At 47.9% G+C, this 6738-nt stretch overlaps 1 protein-coding gene across 1 annotated transcript in view; it reads left to right on the top strand.

Moving 5' to 3' along the window:
* The first annotated feature begins 877 nt into the window (after positions 1 to 877).
* Positions 878 to 6738, top strand: part of LOC108547620 (temperature-induced paralytic E) — a 37850-nt gene continuing 31989 nt past the window's right edge. The window contains exon 1 of the mRNA XM_017900212.1: positions 878 to 1404. The gene's annotated coding sequence lies outside the window, so the exon portion shown is untranslated. The remainder of the gene's footprint in view (positions 1405 to 6738) is intronic.

The following is a 6738-nucleotide window of genomic DNA, read 5'->3' as shown; positions in this document are numbered from 1 at the left end:
AAGCGAAATTCCACGAACCTGTCGACCTTCTAACTTCGCCGGAAAAGAAACGAGCGTTTGTTACCAAGGCGGACAGCGGCGCAGGGGGAAATGAATCATGCCGAATGGTCGCGGCTGGAACCGCGGTGGGCTGGCGCTAAATCATCCGGGGATGGATGCTTTCGCGAAATCGCGAAACTCGGCAAGCCATTGCGAGTATTTCCGGTCGGGAGTTACGAAAAATACGTCTCCTTAAGTTCAGCGGGAATCTTATTACGCTCCTTCTCCCGTCGAATACCGTTCGTTCGATCGATCCAATCAGACCTTCGACGATTTCTTTGCCCACCCTGCTTCTTTTTTTAACACGGGAAAACCTCGAGGAACGATTCGAGTGCACGAGAGTCGAAACCGACTCCGTTGATTCTTTCCCTCCATCGACGCGAGTTCCCCGATCGAACATCGATATCGTCGCGCACGATTGGGTAGCGACGAACGAATAACCGACGCGAGAATCTCTCGTTTGACGACGGTGACAGGGGTAGATGCGATAACGGTAGAGGGTATGTAGGATGAACGCGAGCGCGAAGATGCGAGAGGAAAGAGAGAGGGAGAGAGAAAGAGTTGGGAGAAGGGAGGCGAATAAGGGAGAAAAGAGAAGACGAATGATAGGACAGTGAGAGCGCAAGGTCGTGAAAGAAGTAGCAGGAAGGCGTAGAAGGTGAGTGGAAGCCTAGGCAGGGGACGCCCTGGACGGCGGCGGTGTGGACGATGTCAGCGTGAGCGTCGGTTGGCGGCGTCGGCGGCGGCGGTCGATGCCACCAGATGCCACTGTGGCGCTGGCGTCGCTCGAAAATAAGCTCGCCCAAAAGCTCCACCGACTGCAGTAGCCCGGCATCCGTCGGCGCCGCGGCCAGGACAAAAATTTCCCGCGGTACACGTCATAATTCCACCGTGCCGTGCGAACCTCGCCGATGGAAGCTCGAATGGCAGCCCGAGGTTGACCGAGAGAGACGCCACGATCGACGGGACAATCCGGAGTCGACCATCGGGATCGTTGGACGGGAGAGAAGAAGGAGAGAAGACAGCGAGGGACGAGGGCCAGGGAGAAGATAAAAGAACGGCGACCATGAGGTGGCAGCCACGACGAGTGGACTGAAAGTTGATAGTCGATTCGACCCCGCTGTGGTTCGTGGAAGCAGCGGGTTCTCGGTTCGATCGAGGCGCGGTGGTTCGCGAGATCGCGCGACAAATGTGCACGGGGGTGGACAGTGTGACATAGTGCGGCGAAGTAGGCGACGAAGAGCTCGGAGAGGGAGGAAAAGGCCAGTGAGCGAGGAACGCGGGAAGAGGAGGAGGTGGGACAGGATGCGGGGGCACAGGAAGAGGGCGCAGAGCCCCGACGATTTCTCTTCTTCTTCATAGGGGGTACCGTTCCTTCCTTTCGTCGCGGAAGCAATCGAGCTTTCCCTCGTCGACCTTTCGCACACACGGTCAGGACCAGCCTTCCGGAGCTTCTTCGCGGATGGACGGGTCAGAGGGTGGTGCTCGCGATTCACACCGAGATCGCGTCGTGTGTTCTACACCCTTTCTTTCTCTGCTAACCTGCCGCGATGGAGAAACGACGCGATCTCGTTGATCTTTACCGAGTCGCGAGCTCTTTAAATCACGGCCGGTGGCCCAGTTTCGAATGGCAGTGCCCATCGAGTGTGGATGTCGCTGGAATTTCCTGAAAGGAATCTCCGGTAGCACGTGAAAAGCTCGAAGCTCGTACACAGTCGAGTGAAAACCACCGCGAGACTCTTTCGATTTCGTGGGAACGCAGCTCCCGTCCGAAAAGCGGTCCGAAAATGCCCGTCTCGGCGGAAATCGCGGTGTTAGTTCGCTCTCGTGAACCTTCAATTACGTTTCGTCGTTGAAAGGATCCTCGAGATACTCCATTGAGAAGGGCCAACCGAAGGAGACACGTATACGCGGCCGTGGGCGAAGTCGCGAAATTTAAAAGCACACCCGCGCATATACTAATTGCTGGTTAACGAGGGAGGCCTGGCTGCTTCCATTCGCGAGCACCGACGCAGCTCCTCGCAGATTGGATACCTCCTTTCGTACGGACACGGCCACGTAATCAACGTGGACACTTAATGCGGAGCATGTTGATTTACCTCGAGTGCCTCTGTAAATGCAAAGCGTCTCCCATGCCCCACCACCCTTACGACTCGCCCCTTTGTCGCGAAGGGGTTGAAGCGGGACAATTTGATCATTCGGGGCGGAGAACGAGCTCGTCGTGATCCGTCTGAATCGGGCACTGCTCGTGCGGATTTCGCGACGCTGAAACGATTCTTCGATAACGCTGGGGTATATCGGGGATCAGACCTTCTCATTGGACCTCGTATCTTTGAATCTCGTGCTACGATTCTCGTCGTACATACGTATGTAGAAAACGCGTAGAAGATTGAGATTATTTTGAGCTTTTAATTCGAATTTGGAACTGAATATTAGGCTCATCGTCCCAAGTGTGATACCCATCCATTTGATACCTTCGATTTTTCATTTTCTTTTTTTCTATTTTCTCTATTTATACGTTATTATCGTGTTCAACGTATTACACGATACTTAAACGCAACGGAGTAAGCATATGCCAAAAATGAATTGGAGTTGCCGGTCGATAGTGGCGCTAAACAGTTGGATTGATAAGGGTTGAAATCGAGTGAGGGTTTGAATACATCAACAACTCCGTTTATTTAGTCGGAGAAGAAAGGTCGAGAAATAAGATTTCTTCTTTTAAGAGGGCTCTCTTTACCCGTCTTCATCGTTTAAGTCGTATTCGAGGAGGGGTTTCTAAATTCGTGGCACTCGGGTAGTTTCAGTGTCAAGGGAACGTTAAAATAATGACGCGTCCGTGCAATAAGTGTCGCGGTAAAAGGTAAAAAGTTGTAGGAGATCTAAATATAGCGGTTCTCTTTTACTCCTGCGAGGCGGTCGCCGTATAAAGCGGGCAAAAATGCAAAATGACAAAGGACACCGGTGAGGATGATTTCACGCAAAACGCTCCTTTGAGCTCTCTGTGTCTAGCTCGAGCTTTTTCTGACGTAACTCGCCGGCACGGCGAAGCACGCCGAGTCAATAAAGGAACACGGAGCACTTTGTGGCCGTGAAATCCAGTTTCTTTGCATCGCGGGGCCGAAAATGCACGCCAAAGGAGACGAAACGCGATTTGCGACAATACGAACCCGCCCTCGTCTTCCTTTTCCACTCTCTTCGCGACTCCAAGCGAACCTCGTCTTCGCGCGACAAAGGAAGCAGCTCGAGAAATCCTCTCTTTATTACCCCCGGTTCGAGCAACGAAAATCTCCCGGTCTAGCCTCGCGTTCGAACTTGCAGCACGTAATTGCCAGGCGGAATCTGTCGAACTTCTTCTCGTTCGATCGATCTCGAGAACTTACGAGAGACTCCGGTCCGTCTCCCGACTGATTAACCGATTAATCCAGGATTAAGCACGGTTAGACGATTTCTCGAGGCGAGACCCTCGAGGTTCCCTTTTCGTCCCTTTCGCGAGCAGGCCGTCGCGTAGGCACGTTCCGCAAGTTTATGAATAACGATCGCCATAAAGGGCCAGATAATACCGAGTCTGTTTAACCGCGAGCGAGACACAGATGGAAGCGGAAGCTGGCTGGCGGAAGAGACCGCGCGCGAACCTGGGCGCTAAGTTTTATCTCCATAAAGCTGCTGCTCCGTAAATCAGGGCAATCCAATAAAACAAATCCGTAGTTTGCGGCCTAAAGTGCGCGGAAGCGTCGAGCGTGGTTAAAGTTCCCTTGCTACCCCGACAGTGAACGGACCGGGGGTGGGAGAGAGAGCCGGTGGTTGGAAGGCGGAGAAAGCTGGAGAAAGGGAGGCCGAGCGCGAGAGAGAAAAAAGGAGAGAACATAGGAAAGTATAGGAGAATATAAGAGAGTATAGGAGAGCAGAGAATGCACGACGGGGTGCTTAGTCGTGGCTCGCGTTCCCCCGGATTTATTAAAAGGAGCTTGCGCGACACGCTCGTTTATCGAAAGCTTTAAGGGCAGGCTACGCCCGCCGCGGAGGTTGCTTGATACGCGGATCGCTTCGAATCCGATAAACCACCGCCAGTGTTTCGTCGATCCGTGTACACTAGGGGCGCGAAACGTGGATAGACTCGGGTCTCGTGCGCGGACAGGGTTGTTCCTCCGGTTCGACCCGGTTCTCTATTAGAAGCTCGTGGAACCGTGAGTCACTGGCCCCAGAGTTCGCTCTTCGTTTTAATAATTCGATTTTCGTTTCACCAATTCGAGGATAAATTGTTTCGTGGGATATTTCGCCGGTGTTTCCTTTCTCAGAGATCTCGGGGAGAAGGTTCTCGTTTGGAAGGGAAATGTTGCTTTTTCATTCGTGACGTTGGAATTTCGTTGGGAACGATGCTCGCTTTGCGAGATGGTTCCTCGCCTGCTCTTTTTCCCGGGTATCTTGCGGAATTGCGGGAATGTTTTGTTCTTTGAATGAAAATTTTCACGTCGTTTGCGAGAGAGTACACGATGAGTTTGAGGTTATGAGTTTTGTTTGAAGGCTCGCCGGAATTCGAGATTGATAATCGTGTCCCATGTTTCTATTTAATAATTTTAATTTTTAATTTTGGGGAAGCCTTTTAAAAAGTCTTTAAACCCTTTCTCCTTGATTTAGTGAAAGTTCCTTATCTTTAGTAGGATTTAATAAGAAAAATTAAAGTTAGTAGAGGGTATCAACAATTTATTCTCGATAATTTTAATTGCCAACTTTAGAAGAGCTTTTTCGAGTTACAAACATCGTTGCCTTTTTTAATTTTATTAAAAGCTTCTGATCTTTATACTACCCATCGTGATAACTGAACATTGATTACCGCAATTGCTCCTAATATTTCCAATCTTCTAGAAACACAAATATCACACCATAGCTTACAAAGTAACACCAGCCAAATTTCATTAAAAGCGTCTTCTCTTTATCCGACATTTCGCGATAATTGAAAATTAATAAAAGTAGCTACAATTTCCCAAATAACTTTAATCTTCAATTTTGGGAGAGCTTGTGTAAAACGAAGGTCCAATTCTATTGCTCGTTGAAGAACTTTTTTCCGCGAAAGTGAAACGAAAATCGAAGCTTTGAATCGCGCGATGTGATCTCTTGATTTATTTCCGAAAGTAACGAAAAAATCCGAACCGATCCGCGCGTGGGAAATATTTTTCGTGCAGCCGAATAGTTCTCTCGTCGGAATTCAGTCGGTGAAATAGCGTTGGAACTCGGTGGAACTCCGTGGACGAATCAAACTTCGCCAAAAAGGCGAAGCAACGCCTCGTAGGTGGAATACCGTAAAAGTTTGGAGAGCAAGCGGGATCCAAATAGAATTATTCGTCTATCGCTGGAAGAGGTGAATGGGAAGCTCGTGGCTCGCGTATCGCGTCGCTGGTTCATTGTCATGGTAATTTCTTACGCCTAATACTACGAAATTGGCACGTGCCTCTTGGATAAATGGCTGGATAACATCGCGAACGATAATTCGAGTTTCAAATTGGGGTTCATCTTATTTGCAAGATAATAAAGTCCCAGATACCTCGGTTTCCCGTTGAACGAACGATCAGGAATATTGGAAATTTCGACGTTCGTTTCAATTTATTTTCACTTCGCAGGCGTGTAAAATTTTGCGAAATTTTTTTCAATCGAATATTTTCTGTCGCGTTCTTATTTTTACTCGTGGAATATTTTCTATTATTTCCTATTTTCACTCGTGGAATATTTTCTGTTATTTCTTTTATATCTACCTATCATCGCTGTGCATTTCCTATTAAAATTTGAGGAACCGAATTATGACGTGCGAATTTTTGCCCATTCTTTATTTTTAATTTTAATTCAAGAGATAATCGAACACACATTGGTAGCCAGTGTTTTCCATTTAAAACATAGGGAAATAACAAAAGTGGAACGTAATAGTCAAGAAACGAGCTTCAAGTATGGATTTGTTTGCCCAGGCGGTACAACTGGAAATACTTTGCAAAACTTCTCTTGGAAAAATTACTTGGCTTAACATTTATCGAGTATGAAGTGTTTTGCTTGGAGAAGTTCGCGTTATAGTTAAAACGTAGCACGAGATTCCGAAAGCGTAATCGATATCGTCGCGAGAATCGCACAGCTCCAGGTTGATTTATCGAATCTCGGTATAGAAAGCTCCGTTTTCTCAAACCGCGATATCGACGCCGCAAATATAGCGGCAGACATGTACTCTAGCAGCGTGTAAAGTCACAGCTGCAATTGCTTCAGGATTCTCGTTGTGCCTCGCGAGATTTGTCAGATCCGACATAAGAACACGTAAGCTCGAAGATCTCGGAGGAAATCTATCTTCTGAGAAATCCTTCTATTTCGCTTTTGAAATTCTTTATTTTAGACGTTGCAGCCCCGTTAACGAAATAACTAGTGATACACCTCAATGCTTGATACGCCGAGTAGACTTCAGCTCTTACGGGCAACAAAATATTTTACGTTTCAAAAAATCGTACTATATTTCCACCAAAAGCTAAAATTCAGATTAAATCGGAGACTACGAGCATATTTATAGTACCAATGTAATCATGCGATATTACGAGACCGGCGTATAATGTGTTCACGCGAACGCTAAATTCGCAGACTGTTCGATAATCGACTCGACTCCTCGAACTTGACGATAGTGCTCAATGAGAGCTCGAGTTAAATCGAGATAATTCGGAAAATATATGAACA

The sequence above is a fragment of the Eufriesea mexicana genome, unplaced genomic scaffold (genome assembly GCF_001483705.2).
Source record: "Eufriesea mexicana isolate 0111107269 unplaced genomic scaffold, ASM148370v2 scaffold1137, whole genome shotgun sequence".
NCBI lineage: Eukaryota > Metazoa > Arthropoda > Insecta > Hymenoptera > Apidae > Eufriesea > Eufriesea mexicana.
This window is presented reverse-complemented; position numbering and strand designations above follow the sequence as displayed.